The 15889-nt window shown below is 40.8% G+C and overlaps 1 long non-coding RNA gene across 1 annotated transcript in view; it reads right to left on the reverse strand.

Moving 5' to 3' along the window:
• Positions 1–15889, reverse strand: part of LOC310661101 — a 31357-nt gene that overhangs the window by 12091 nt on the left and 3377 nt on the right. The window lies entirely within an intron of this gene.

A 15889-nucleotide genomic window follows, 5' to 3' on the forward strand; every position in this document is an offset into this window, starting at 1 on the left:
GAGGAGTCACAAAGCTCCCGGCTGTGTTTGCTGCAACATACTATTATAACTACCCTTATGGAAGTTGTTACTATCACGAGTAGTTCCCAAACCATTTTTTAAAAAATGTACTGGGTTTTTAAACATGGAACAAACTGGGCCTGGGACTGTTCCAGAGGGGCAAATCAAAGAGGAAAAGTGAAAACATCTGTTTGTGTTTTTGAAACCATGACTGAATTGTAGTTTGCTCACAGGTCATGCAAGGGCTTCACCATGGACCAGACAAGAGCCTCATCATTCATTTTGGGATACCTCAAAACTCTGTTTCTGCACACATGCCAACAGCCTCACATTTGCCCATGGGCAAGCAAACTATAGTCCAAATGGGGTGAGGGTGGAGAAACACATGTGTAATCTCACTGTATACAAGTTGTACAAGTGACAATAAAGTATTTCAATGTAGCCACACAATGTGGGCATCGTCCTTCAGTGTTCGATTGCTGGCATGGCATGAGGGATCAGACACGAGGAACCACTAACTGCTGACAAATATAAAGTGATCACCACTCAAATGTTTGGTTTCTGGGGCTTCCCCCACCCACCCAGAAGCACCCTGCCTTTCCGTTAACTTCTGCATCTGGCTGGGATTAATGTGAAAAAGCAATACCAACCTGTCAACTGTGAAATACAAGCAAGCCTGAAAATTAAAATATGCAAATCTAAAATGATATGCAAATCTACAGGCTTAGGAACACAAAAGGGCAGAGGAGGCTGCGTGATGGCTGAAAAGCTACGGCAGGAGAGAGAGAGTTGCCGGCCACGTTATTCCCGACAGCCTAGAATCAAGTTACGTTGAATAGATTTCAGAATATATATTCCTACCACACACTATTTGATTTTACTAATGAATTCAGGAATTCAGCCCTAATATGATTCACCCTGGTATTCAGGAGAGGTTTATTAGTTCTTAAAATGCTTTATGCGATGACAGCCGTTTGTCATTAAAACTGCCAGCTTTTGTGATAACGGGAATATTGGAATCATAATGAAAATGCTGGCGCGGTTTGGTGCTTCTGCTACAGGGAAGGCATTTTCCACACAAAACACACACACATGATCCCTGTCATCCCGTATCATGGTCTGTGTGTGATCACACCATATATATATATATATATATATATATATAGATATAGATATATAGATATATATATATATATATATTGCTCCCCACTCCCCACCCCTCATGCATTTGCAGTGGTACGAAAAATAATGGTATACCAGAAAGAATATGAGAAAGCGCCTGTCAGGCCCACACACAGGCATGCAGCACATACATGCAATATTTTCTCTCTCTCTGGGCATTGCCTCTCCACACTTGTGACAACCCTGAAGGAATGTCAGCGACAGCCAATTAAACAAGCAGCTGTCACCCGAGGTGCAGATCAAGTCTAAGGTTGTGAAAACAGTAATAGGAAAAGAGTGTCCCCAATGAGGGCAAAAGCAGCTTATCATAGTTCAGGCAGTTCCCTTGGAGACTGAAGTGTCTTTCAGTCTTACGCACAGTCTGTCACACAGAAGTATCTGAGCAAAGATGGACTCTCCGCGAAACAAGTGAACAGAAAACAATAATTAAAACCCAGCCTGCCGGACGCTGCTTTCTAAAATCCCAACTGGGATAGAAAAGAAGAGACAAGATCCTCCTTGAAATTTGAGGAGCGCAATGCATGAATGGGCCCACAATCTTCACCGGAGGTTGATGGCTACCACCCTATAAGCTCAGAAGCCTCGAAACCTTCCAGGAGTTTGTTTAGATTACAACATCCTGACAGGGGAAAATGTATTGCGCAGGGGTTTCGTTAAAAGCCTCAGAGCCCTTCCCTTTGAGGTCACTGCTTTAAATTCAGCCTGGGTCTTAAGGCAAGGTCACATATACATGGCCATATTTTTGAGAGTAATTATAGCACTGTCGATGCTCCACCAGTGTTATTAGCGACTGTCAAAAAGAGGTCAGGCGTGTTTACAGGAGCAGGAGTTATTAGCAGTAGTAGCTGCTGTGCATGGAAAGTGTCTCTTCCATCTGAGCTCTGGGTAAAGGAACATCATTCTCCAGCCCCACATGCGTAAGGAGGGCCGCCATCTCACTGTGTAAACTTAAAACATTCTGACAGCTTTATCCACAGTATGCTTTGGTGAGGTAGTACTTATGTTTAAGCTGACTAGGGTGCCCAGGTGTCCTGCTTTACGGAAGACAGACGTCTAGTTGAAGGGCTGCCAGAAGACAGACCTCTGCCTGAATGTGTCCTTCATTTGGAAGGCTGTCTGGCTGAATGTTTCCTGTTAAAGAGACCTAAGAAAGGAGACTGAAGGCCCTGAAGTTGCCCATCAGCTGTGAGCACCAGTCACAATCTTCCTCCCCACTATAGGTAAAGGTAAAGGGACCCCTGACCATTAGGTCCAGTCGTGACCGACTCTGGGGTTGTGGCGCTCATCTCGCTTTATTGGCCGAGGGAGCTGGTGTTTGTCTGCAGACAGCTTCCAGGTCATGTGGCCAGCATGACTAAGCTGCTTCTGGCTAACCAGAGCAGTGCACGGAAACACAGTTTACCTTCCCACCGGAGCAGTACCTATTTATCTACTTGCACTTTGATGTGCTTTCGAACCGCTAAGTTGGCAGGAGCAGGGACCGAGCAACGGGAGCTCACCCCGTCATGGGGATTTGAACCACAGACCTCCTGATCGGCAACTTTAACCCACAGCACCACCCGTGTCCCCTTCCCCACTATAGTTGCTTCTAAATTTACAGCTGTACATAGAAATGCAGATCTGTGCCCCCTTTTGTCCTTTTTATTTAGGACAATATGTTGTGCAATACCCTGGGATAACCTGCACATACAAGCAGGGCTTTTTTCAGCCAGAATTTGCTGGAACTCAGTTCCGGCACCTCTCAGCTGGACCCCATTGCCATTATTATTAATTTTTAAAAATGTATTTTTATTAAAGATTTTCTTGATTTACAAAAGTATTTGCAATGTCTCTTTCTCTTGCCCCCTCCATGTAACATTTTTACAAATCAGTTTCATTTGTTGAGGCATTAGGAAGAAAAGGGGGAAAGAGGTGGGGGTGGGGAGGATGGGGTAGGGTGGGGTTAGGTGACGATGTTTCTATTTTACTTAATATATGTGGGGTTTGGTGTCAGCATTGCTTGTGCAGGTTCTTTGCTGTTCACTTGTGTTCCTTTGGTGGTGAAAGAGGTTGGGGTTGGCCTAGGGCGTGGTTGTTCATTTGTGATTGGCTGTAGTGTTTTCCTGTGTGAGTGGGGTGGGTGGGTGTTTTGGGTCAGGTTAGCCCTATTGATTTGTATGCTGTTGGTGGTTTTTTGTCATTGTCTTGTTGGGCTGTGTGTGTGATAAGCCCTATTGCCATTATAAGAGAAAATGGGAGATGTTCATGGCAGCGGCAGAGGAAGCCGCTTGGGTGCCTGCGGTGGCGTGGCCATGGGCAGGGCGAGCCATCCATAGGGGCAGGGTGCACTGCGCAGCCTCCAGAGTCTGCCTGCCTCCTCCCCACTCAGCTGGGGAGGGGGAAGGAGCAGGTGGACCGGAGCCTGTGCGCGCCCAAGCCACCGTCTCTCTCCCAGGAGAGATGTGTGACTTGGGCACATTGCAGGCCGCCCAGCATTTTGTCACCCCCCCCCTCAGTGGTAACACCAAGGGCGCACCGCACCCACCACACCCTCCTTCCTCCGCCCCTGATTCATGGTGAGTTCTGGCACCTCTTTTTCTAGAAAAATAGCACTGCGTACGAGTACAAATCTACTCTGAGTTATCACAGGCTAGGGATTCTGGAATCTGGCCAGCAGAGACACAGTGGGGCCATCTCAAAGGCAGCAAATTTGTATTTATATTTTATGAGTGAGAAAGCTAATAAACAAATATTTCAAAAAATACTTTTGCTAAACTACAGGGAGTCGGAAGACCATGCTGATTTACTGCAAGGTATCCAGAGATCTGCCAGCTTTGTTATCGTATGACTACTTCATTCATGTCCTCTGCTTTGCCTCAGCAATAACCTGCAAGTTCCAATCAATGTTTGAGACAGTGACAATTTACTACTTTTTTTTGTATTTTTAAAAGGGGAAAGCTTTTGTAGGTTATTTCCCCCCAGCATGTCTCTGTGTAACTCAAGGGATCAAGACAAGGCACACTTCTAATTTAATTAAATATCCAGGAGCTTTTTTCCATAATCACTGTGTAAGATTGAAATACTGTGCGCTACTAACAAAGCAATCCTCACTCAGAAACTCACTCATTTTAATTTAGAAGCTCGTATGCCACATTGTGAACACTGGCTAGGCTGAAGGAAGCTGTTTAATTTAAGGATATAGGAAGTTGCCTTACAGACCCAAACCATTGGTCCATCTAGTTCTGGCAGTAGCTCCCCAAGGTTTCAGAGGTTAATCATTCTCAGTGCTGCCTGGAAATGCCATGGATTGCAACTAGAACCTCTGCATGCAAAAGGGTGAGTTCTGCCACTGAACTATGGCTAGGGATGAGCAAATCTGTCCATTTCAGTTCATCTAAGTTCTCATTTTTTCCAATCTTAAATTCAGTGCTCCAGCTTTGATACACACTCACACACACAGAGAAACACAAGTCCTCATGAAAAGTCATCGTTTTAATATGACTTTCTCCTATTTCATATGCAATATTGCCAAATTTACATGTTTACAAAAGCTGTTTTCTCTAATGTAATCCTTTTTTGTATGTTATTTTCACTAATATATGTGTCTATATGCACACTCCACCTTAGTAAATGCATATCTGTACAAATTAACTTGTAAAGTTGGCTTGAAGTGTGAATGTTGAAGTGTGGCTATGCTTTGGTTCCTATAGCTTTTCAGAAAGTGTGAATTTGCAAACTAAATCAGATTTCTAACCCTGTCCCTTCCTAATTGTATTAACTGCTGGAAAGGTTACATCACTAATTTATATACAACCGCCAGTGTAAACTGGCATTATGCAAAGCCTCGTATGGACAGAAGAACTTCCTTGGGAGGTAGGATTCCATTCCCCCCCACAAAACATATTTCAGCTATGCTGGAAACAGGCCCTTTCATGAATGCAAGAGGCCTTATGCTAGCAGAAGGGCACCTATGAATTTTATTTGACAAGATTTGTGCATACCTTAATTGGAAGGAACCTCTAAGCTGTTTGCATAAGACAATATAAAATATTCATTAAAATGTGATAAAACGCTAAAAGCAAATTGAAGTAATGCCCCCTTCAAAATATAAATGAAACTAGAAGTTTTAAAACAGATACACATAACAAAACTGCATGTAAAAATTAGGCATCTGAGTAGGTGTGACTCAACCAAAATGCTGTTAGCAGGCCCCAAAAACTACACAGCAAAATGTGTTTGCCTACTATTCATAGGCAGGTTGCTGCAGCGAGCAGGCACTGCCCACAGCGAAGGATCTAACCATATAGTTTTGCAGTGCAGCCCTTACAGACCAAATCAATCCCCCCAAATAAAGAAAGGAATTAGTTTTGTTTAGTTAACCTTTTTTTTTTTAATCAGTCTTGGCTGCTAACAGTCACACCAGGGTTTGTTTGTTACTTTATTTATTTAAAGGATTGTTAGCCCCCCCCCCCAGTTCTCCCAGAATGGCACAACACAATAGAAACCACAAAACTAAAACAAATTCAAAGACCAGCAACATCATTTAATTTTTTATTTTTTTGTTAAAGAGCAAGCATGGAACAATTACCATACCAAGGCAAAAATCAGCAGCGAATCCAATAAAAACCACCAACTGATGAGGGGGGGGGGGGGGAATCCTCAGAGATACAATTTCCAGAGTGGTTTAACAATCAGTCCCTCTTCCCAGGCAACTCTGAAAATTGTAGCTCTGTGAGGGGAACAGGGATCCTCTAACACTGGGCTTAGCAAACTACACCAGATTCTTTGGCAGATGCTATTAAAGTGGTATAATAGCACCAGAGCGCTCCAATCCACTTTAATTGTGGAAACCTAAATTTCCAGTATGTTATTAAATCTTTCTTGTAAAATACAAGGAAGCTTTCCCACAGCATACAGGTGGCTGTTACTCCCTTTAAATGCCTGCTAGTAAAGGGCCCAGTATAATAAAGGCACGCCTGGTATTATAATGATTCTGAATATCAGCAGTACAAGCCACCCAAGCTTACCAAAACCCTTGGCACCTTCTCCACAGCGCTGCAAGAGGGTCTGCAGATCATCATCGGTACACTCAGAATACCATCAACTAGATGTAACTCTGGACAGAAACCAACAGAGGGAGCTATGTTCACATCACACAATTAAGTAGGGCTCAAGCAGCCATATTAAAAACCCAAAGCAGGATGTCACCGACATGGCAAAAAAACACCCACCCACTAATAGCTCTCATCTTGATGTGTGGCAGCTTGCTTTCTGCTTGATACATGCTTCAACATTAATGAAACACCCAAGTATTGGGATCACTGCAGGAATTAAGTTTGGCAGTCAACAAATTGGATGTGTGTGTTATTATTTACATTTTTCTCACCTGCTCCCTTCATTTTGAAATCAAATCATCTTTTTTCTTTTTAAATTGTGAAAGCTTTATAAACTGTTCACATTCAACGGGACCGTGACTCCATCCAGAAAAGGAGAAACGGACAGTTTCTCAGCCCCAGAAGCCACCTACCCACAGGGCTTTTGTCTTGCCAGGATTCAGTCTCCGTTTATTGGTCTCCACATCCAGCCTACCACTGCATCTGGACGCCAGTTCAAGACTCTACTCCTGATTCAGACGTTACGGAGAAACAGAGCTGAGTGCCACCAGCATGCTGACGATATCATGCGCCAAAGATCCTAGTGACCACTTCCAGTGACTTCATATAGAAGCCATGGGGGCGGGGGGGGGAGAGGGGGAAATTACAGAGTCACCCACTCTGGAACTGGCCTTGAAGATAGGGCTGAAATCACTTCAGAACAGTGCTCCAAGTGCCAACCACAGAATGGATCTAGTAGGATATACTGGTTGATGATAACAAAAGCTGTTGAATTGTCAAGCAGAAGTAACAGGTTCCTACTCTCTCCTGTCCTTTTCCTGTCAAAGGCTCTCACCTTGTACAGTGAAATAATAAGTATTACCATCTAGGAAAACCCCTCCTAAGACCACTGAGTCCAGAGTCTCACATGACCTAACTGCCCACTGGATTCACTGCCGCTGAATAATTGTGACAGGATTGCATCGATAACAATAATACACTTTGGATATAGAAGGGAAAGGAAGTAAAGGATGTGGGTGGCGCTGTGGGTTAAACCACAGAGCCTAGGACTTGCCGATCAGAAGGTCAGCGGTTCAAATCCCCGCGACGGGGTGAGCTCCCGTTGCTCAGTCCCTGCTCCTGCCAACCTAGCAGTTCAAAAGCACGTCAAAGTGCAAGTAGATAAATAGGTACCGCTCCGGCGGGAAGGTAAATGGTGTTTCCATGCACTGCTCTGGTTTGCCAGAAGCGGCTTAGTCATGCTGGCCACATGCTGTACGACGGCTTCCTCGGCCAATAAAGCAAGATGAGCTGCAACCCCAAAGTCAGTCACGACTGGACCTAATGGGTCCCTTTACCTTTATGCTTAGTTGCAAAGGACTTTGGGCAAAGTCTGCCTGACTCTGGAGAGCTACTGCCAGTAGCAGATGATGGGCAGAGAGGCGACACTTACCTGACCTCCCACCAGCAGTGTTACTGTAACTTAGAGTGGGAGGGGAAGGGCGGCAGGGAGGTTGGTACCAAAGAGATAGACCAGCAGAGGCATTGTATTGACTGCTGGTGCATCTGCAAGGTGTGGGCTACCTTGCCTCTCCCAGTAACAGTAGTAACTTTGGTGCTGGTAGGTCAGGGGATGCAACTGCTTTCTACCAGTCTCTACTGGGTACTGACATTTGCTAGGGGGGATCATGTGCTGGGCTAGATATAGACTTGTCTGGCAAAGTATTAGAGGCCTCATTTCATCATAATTGCCTGCATAGTCTTGGAGAAACATAATCACCAAACTACCTGCTTCTTCCAAGGATCTTTTGACATTGCTAAAGCCACACCAGTCACTCTAACATGTGCTTAAGTCTTCAGCAAACCATTCTAAAGGCATGCCCCAAATTCCTTGGAAATCTATTCTAAAACTACTCTAGGAAATAAATAATACAGAAACAAGCCTACATATTAAGAATTGCCTCTTCCAATATTTACAATTATAATTCAGTGTTAGTCATTGCTTAAAATACCCTCAAAAAGACGAGATCCCCCAAAATTGCTACTTTTCAAATATATATATAATTAAAATCCCAGAGGTTTTCTTAGGTTTGCTTTTAAACCTAGTATGTGCTTACTTATTATAAATGCAATGTATATACAAGTATAAATATATATTTACAATTTTATATATACAATTCTAACAATTAACATAAAGTATTATTCACACATATTGCATAATAGATCATGGAGAGAAAAACAGTGTGTGATATATAATTTTCAATCCAATGTGCAAACAGATCAACAGAAAATAATAAGTGTGTAGCACAAGCCTATCTACATCTAGTCAAGAGGTCAGCCACCCCGAGTTTACTGGGATTTACTCCCAGGGAAGTGAGTAAAAGGTTGCAGCTCTAAAGACAAAGTAATTCTATTTTCTCAAGCCAGTTTTATTTGGTTTTCTATTTGAAACATCTCTCCTATTGTATTATATACAGAGCATTTTCATATATTTTTTATATTCATTTCTCTACAGCTCAGCATTTTAGTACTTATTCATCCGAGTAAAATATGTATGAGTAATCACTTTCCTTAACTTTCAGCACAGGAACGGAATTCTGCTATGCTGCCAAATACCCTCAAAAGAATGTGTTGCTAAAAAAAAATCTATTTATTGAAATACCCTAAAAAAAAAAAAAAAGAACTCAGAGACACAAAACAAATGCAAAAACAGAGATTCCCCCTAAATCAACCTAAATAGCCAATAAAACATTGCTTACTCATTTGATATTTGGGCTGCAATCCTATACACACTTCTTACTTATGAGGAAACCTCCCTAGGTTTACACTGTCAGACTTTTTACACTGTGCTCCTGATTCAGCTCTAATCATGCACAACAGTTCTGTGTTGCAGTGCATATTCCCCTCTGCTTCCCCCCAAAATAATTCAGCCCCATCAATGAGTGAAGCTGAGTTGTGATGTAGATTTACAAATCTGCAGCAGAAGTGCATGCAGAAGCTGGTTTCATCAATATGAGCCTTGTCAGGTGTGGCAACCACACACACATCTAATTTGCTGCCCATGTGTGTACTGGGAAGCTCATATCTATTGCTGCTTTCTTGCAGGGAAATGGCCACATGCAATGGACACATGTCATGGTTTTCATGTTTATTTTTGCATGGAAAAAAATCCTTCAAAATCCTCATCCCAACTGAAGTAAAATCTAAATTATGTGCTACTTAGCCACACCATTCATTGTTTTTCCAGTGTATTTCTCTGTGTGGCACCAGGGATGAATGAATCTGTCAATTTCAGTCGGTCTGAGTTTCTCATTCCTCCAATCTTAAATTCAGTTTTTCACATTTCCCCACCAGCATTTGAATGATAATTTTTGCCAATATACACATTTTTGTGTGCTGTTTTGTCTAATATGCAATGCATTTCCCCCTAATACGTATAAGGCAATTTTGTATGTCCTTAAAATTAATGCATGATTTGTCATGCTGAGTTTACCATAGTACTGTATATGTTTTTTTGCACTTATTACTTGGCTGGAGAACTGCATTGTAGACTTCAGAGAACTGCAAATTTTAAAATATGGCCATTTCAGAATTTTTTGTATACTTTTGGAAAGTGTGAATTAGGTGGTTTTACCTTTAAATTTGAAATTACTTTCTTCCCCATCCTTACATGACAGCAACAACAATCACAGTTACATTATAATTGCATTTGATGTAACTTGATTCTTGCCACAAAGTCACCCAGAGAAAGAATGTTCTACAGTGGCTTAGAAACTGAGCAAACAAACAAAAACACAATTAAAAATAAAGCTTTCAGATTTTCAAACAGCAATTTTTATATTGGAAAAAAACAAAACAGTTAAGTGACTAGGAGGGGAAATATTTCAGTTGTAATGCTTTAATGAAGACACAAATGGGGTTTTCAACTAATATAGAACATGTTTGCGCGAAGTCCTTTTAAAATGTTCACCATCGTACAAAGCTGAAGAAAAAGGTAGACAAGGAGAGGGAAGACTTCATATTAGCGGAATGCAGGAAATTTGTTTTCAGGCTTAATAGAGCTGGGACGTAAATTGGCTGCTTCCCTTTCTATGAGAAAGAAGAGAGTATTTGATTAAGTTAAACAGGAGCAGTTTCTTTGTTCCCGAGGTGAACAAAAGCAGCTTCTTGGCCCAGAAAACTGACAGACCTGGGGGGCAGGGAATCTATTAAAAGAGATGACAAAGGAAGAAGGCACTTAAAGTAATCTGTCAAAATTCAGAATGAATCTTGGGAGGTATATAAAAGCTACATTCTTCTCTGATGCATAAGGGAGCCGAATGCCATGGAACGATTCAGGGTAATCCAAAAGAAGTGATTTCAGGATGTTGCATATGATAAAGTTAAACATCTTAGCCATTCTGGCTAAGGCAGAGCCTGGAGTTAAATTTACCAGGACCAATTAAAAGCTGACCATTCTTTAGAACTGTGGTCAAAAAGCAAAGTCCTTAAACAGCCTGCTCTGGAGCACAGGCAGGGGAAGCAAACAGGACTATTTTGGAATTATAAATTATTTGGAAAGGGTATTTATAATTGCATAGGTATTTTCCGTGCCCCAGTAGGGTTTTAATAGCCTCTCACAAGTGAAATCTACTAGGCAAACTATGTTAGTCCCTTTGGTTGTTGTTTTTTAATAAAAAAGAGCAAAACCAGACAAATTGATGAATATAATTAGAGCTGCCAACCAAACAAATACACTAAATTAAAATAAATATGTCTATTATGTTTTCTAAGATGCTGAAGGAACTATAAGTTGCTTTACAATTTAGTTATCAAAAAGCTATCGCGCATTATTACAAGGAAAACTCAAAGTGTCCCTATTTTCCAGGGATGTCCCCGATTTCTGATTTGATCCTGGAATGTTGCCCTTTTCCTTAGGATGTCCCTATTTTCATTGGAGAAATGTTGGAGGGTATATTGGGTGCACCTCAGTAAGTAGGGAGTTCTGAAAATGCGAGTTATCACTGAAAAGGCCTGTCTCTGGGTCCCCACCCCACCTACTACATTGTGGAAGAGATCACCAGGGAGGCCCCATCTGCTGATTCTTGAGTACAGAACGTGAGGAGGTATTCTTGCAGTCCCAAGCCCTTGAGAGATTTAAATGTCAAAGCAAGCACCTTGAATTGGAGCTGGAAAACAATTGGTAACCTGTGTAGATATGTTTGTGGCCTACTTATCCGAGCACCGTTCTTGCCTCGGCATTTTACATCAGCTGCTATTTCTGGAGCATTTTCAAAGGCTCCTAGAACACATTTTGGGCTCAGAGGTTGCCAGAGCACGCGTAACCCTAGCCAGGATATCCTTATGCAGAAATGGTGCATCAGGCAGGCATAGGTGCTCCTAGCCACAGAGGCCACCTGTGGCTTGAGAGCCAAAGGTGGTTCTGGGAGCACCCTCAAACAACACACTGGCTCCTTCAGGGGGAGTGCAACCCCACTAAGAACGGGCAACTCTGCCAGCTCTAGAACCTAAGGCATGCCCACCTACAGCACTTCAATCGTCTCTGGTTTCAGTTTCAATTTGGGACTTAATTCTAAGTAAAGACGCATAGGATTGCATTGTCAGTCAATTAATCTACCAGTTAAAACTGAGAAGCCCTAAAGTTTACATATGCAAGGCAGTATCATGGTCAGGAGAATGTACTGACATGCTACATGGCAAGCAGGTTTTTGCAATGAAGGCATTTTTCCTTTAAAAGCTTATTGTTCAAATAGAAAAGGGAAAGATTCCTATTTGGGATACACAAGCCTTTGAGGTTTCCCCAAATTAGCTCTTTTTGGGCAAACATCACACACTGCATACATATATGCGTGTAAAGCAAATTGTCTTTTATTGCTTTTCTATTACAATTCATTTGCTTTTCTATTATTACAACCTAGCAGTGGGGTTTGTATGGAGTGGGTTTTAGAAATGCGAAGACTTCCTTTTTTTGTACCGCAGACTTAATACTGAGACAGTTCTCAGGTCTGATTATCCTTCAAAGTCAATATTGATTTTGGGTTCATCTTTGGTCATTATTTACCTTCCAGACCAATAAATCTTTATCTTAACTTCGGTATAATTGATAAAGACTTTTAAGTGACAGCATTTATTAGATAAATTCAGCACACTGAATTGTCTTCTTAAAATATACAAAGTAGCCATCTATAGGTAAAATATGTGTTTTATCCTAATACGTCTTTTTCACCTTTCTTTCTTTTGTAAAATTTGCAGCATCATATTGTTAGAATGGTAAACAAACTATGGAACCAACACTTTTAAAAAGCCTTATATACATATGAACACATTACACAAACAGTACTTTGGGCCTTCTCTCACACTGCACTCATGTGAACGCTAATGTGAGCTAGAAGAGCCATTTTTGTACAATAGATGTGGCCCATGTAAGTTTAATATTAAAATAGCAATTATAGGAGTTGCAAAACAACAGCTTTTACTGTGTACTGCTTCACAATCCTTATCACATCTGTTATAACACACACAGAAGTAGATAACTAGAAGTCCCATTTTCACAGACAATAAAACCAAGACTGAGACAATGTGAGCTAAACCCACTGTTATTTGCTTTAAACATCTGTGGTTTGTAGAAAAATCCAGGTTCATGGATGATCAAGTAAACCACATTTGTTTTACTAACATTGGTTTGTTGTTCCTTGCCCGTTCTGTGTATACCTGGCTCTTATATAAAAGTGCTTTGTAGAAGACAGGAAATTGCTGCTTGGTTGCTCTCTTGTCATTTGTTGCACCAAGGCAGCAGAATGCTTCAATCCACTTTAATTGCACAAACTTTCTCGTATACCCTTGAATCCTTCCTGGAAAATGCCAACACCATGGAGGCAATCTATAATTTCAGGTTGTGGTTGTTGGCCCCAAGGAAACCATAGTTAGTTGCTTCAGGCAGGTTCTGATGTTCAAGCAAACCAAAGCTAAGCTAAACAAACAATGGTTTAGCCTTACACCAAAAACCTGGCCAATGACTTGCCCAAATCAAGACCATCTACTGAAACCAAAGTTTAGCAGGCACCAGACCTCATACCTGCCTATCTTTCTGTTCATTGGGCCATACAGTCTCCGAAAATTAGTGGGGAAATCTCAACTTGATACAGTAAAGTTTTGTGACATTTCACCAGTATATAAGCATGTGAGAAATGGTCTTGATGGTGCAGAGCAAAGTTCATTTTGATCAGCCATTTCCTCTCACGTATAGGAACAATGGAAATTTCGATATCCTATTGTTTGGTTCCAGCAGTGGATAATCAACAATTTATTGACTCAGAATATGGAGGGTCCATTAAGGTTTCATGACTAATAGCCACTGACAGACCTAATAAGAACATGGCGACCTGGAACACCCCATTCCTAAGCACTTACTTGCCAGCAAAAATCTTACATCTGGGCTCTTAATGGAGCAGGGTCATACCAGTAAGTGTTCCTTTATTCAGCACTTTTGGGTGAAAAGTGGAAAGGGCAAGGATAAAAAGAAAAATATTAAACAAGTCAATTTCTTACATTTTTGAACAGGAAAATAATATTGAGCTGCAAGAAAAGGAAACATCAAAGCCCCAAACTAGCTTCCTCCGAAATCAATGGGAGCCTTTCTATCGATTACTTTAATGGAAATTAGGATTGGCCCAAAATCATTAGAAACGGCACAAAGAAGGAGGAAATGAGGTAGACAAAACTCATTTCAATGTTAATCAGAAAAGAAGCAAGGATGGCGGGAGCGAAAAAGACGTTATAAATAAATAAATAAGTGTCATCTGCATAGTTCAAACCACACAAAGTCAAAAAGAAGCAAATAAATAAGGACAATATGTTAAATTTAAAAAAAGTGTTCCCGAGAGCCTTCTACAGTAGTCTTATTTTGCAAAGGTCTGTCTCTCCCTTTGTCATAAAGCTATCAGTTGCAAAAAGCATATTGTGCTTTATTCACCCTCAAAAAACAAGATCTTAATAAGTTTAATGATCCAGATTATGGCAGGATTAAATACAGAATCTGCTAAAAGCACAGTCTTAACAGCAGTTGTTCAGACAAAACAGTAAAGTGCAATATAGCTACTGATTATTGATCCCAATTTTATAAGCATCCTAACATTAAATGTAAGCAACTCTGAACTCAGTATGATCTGTTCATTGTATTTTTCAAAATTCACATTCTATTCTTTTTTTGTTAAATTTTATTGCTATTATAATTAATAGCAAGAGCAAACCTTGCATTTTTCTATCTCAACACCTTCCAAAAATCAGCAAAACATTTCCATCCTTTGGCAACGCTACTACTGCAGTTTAATAAACAAAAATATTCCAAATCTTACATTTCCATAACACAAGATTCCAGAACTCAACCAAGCAGTTCCATCTTTCAGCAAAATCAGTTCATTCTCTAAGCTGCTCCCTGTACTTATGACCAACTCCATCAGTTGCTCTCAGACTATTTTGCAAGTAGAATTCAGTCTCATACTGGCAAATTCAAGTTGTGTAATTAAAATGGGTTTGGTACCCTTGTGCTACAAACCTCCTTCCTGCCCCAAATCAGAGTTCTTGTGTTAACAAAAACGGTAGGGGAAATGTACTGGACAGCGTTGGATAATAATTGCCATGTTGTACAACCTCCAGTAAAACAAATCAGAAAGAATACTCAATAAACAATCAGCATTATCTAACATCCTTGCAAACTCTGTGCAAACAAAATCAGGATAAACCATCAATAAACCAGATGTCTGGGAGTTGATTATGGTTGGAAATGACGATGGAGTCAAGCTAATGGGCACCCAGGGTGCTTCTAGGTGGAGGCTTAATACTGCAAGCAGGTTGTTTGAACAGGTTGTTGGCAACATTTTTAAAAAATCAAATACCGTATAACTGATTTCTCCCAGAAAGAGTAAAACCAGATTAAAATGGGGAAAATGTGAGCTAGTAGTTTGATATCACCAGTTGCTTGCAATGTTATTCAGTATTACAAGAATATGGGTTTGTTTGAAGAAAATGAAATCAGGAAGAAATTAAACAGAGTAAGTTCCCCTCGTGGTTGGCGCAGCCATTCTAAGAACCCAGACCAGTAATTGTTTGATCAGCTAATTAATATATGTAGTATGATTTTTAAAAAAAATAGAAACAACTTTGTCCCAAGTTAGTGCACAAATGACCAAGTACATTATTCAGTTGGATTTTCTTCTTGGGAAGAAGAGAATTATTATTGCATTATAGTTATGAAACCACGTGTATGATGTGTGTATTAGGATAATAAGATTATACACATCTGTACACAATGTATGGAAATATAATTGAGCGGTTTTTTTTCTTTTTCATCCTCACTTTTTCTTTTGTCACTCTCTTTTATATAAATGAAATTATTCTAATAAAATATACAGTAATAAAATGAAACAATTTCCCACGGGGGGGGGCATAAGAGATCCTGTGGCCCTTCAGATGCGATTGGGGCTTGCAAATCTTATCCTCCCCGACTACTGCATCTCCTGGCACAGGCTGAGCGGAGTTGAAGTGCAACGGCGTTTAGTATCTATTTATTTTTTAATTAAAAAAAACATGCACAGAGCAGCAAGCGCTGCATGGGATTGCAAGAGCCCCGCTTGCTG

The sequence above is a fragment of the Podarcis tiliguerta genome (genome assembly GCF_965153285.1).
Source record: "Podarcis tiliguerta genome assembly, chromosome: 12".
NCBI classification, from domain to species: Eukaryota; Metazoa; Chordata; class Lepidosauria; order Squamata; family Lacertidae; genus Podarcis; species Podarcis tiliguerta.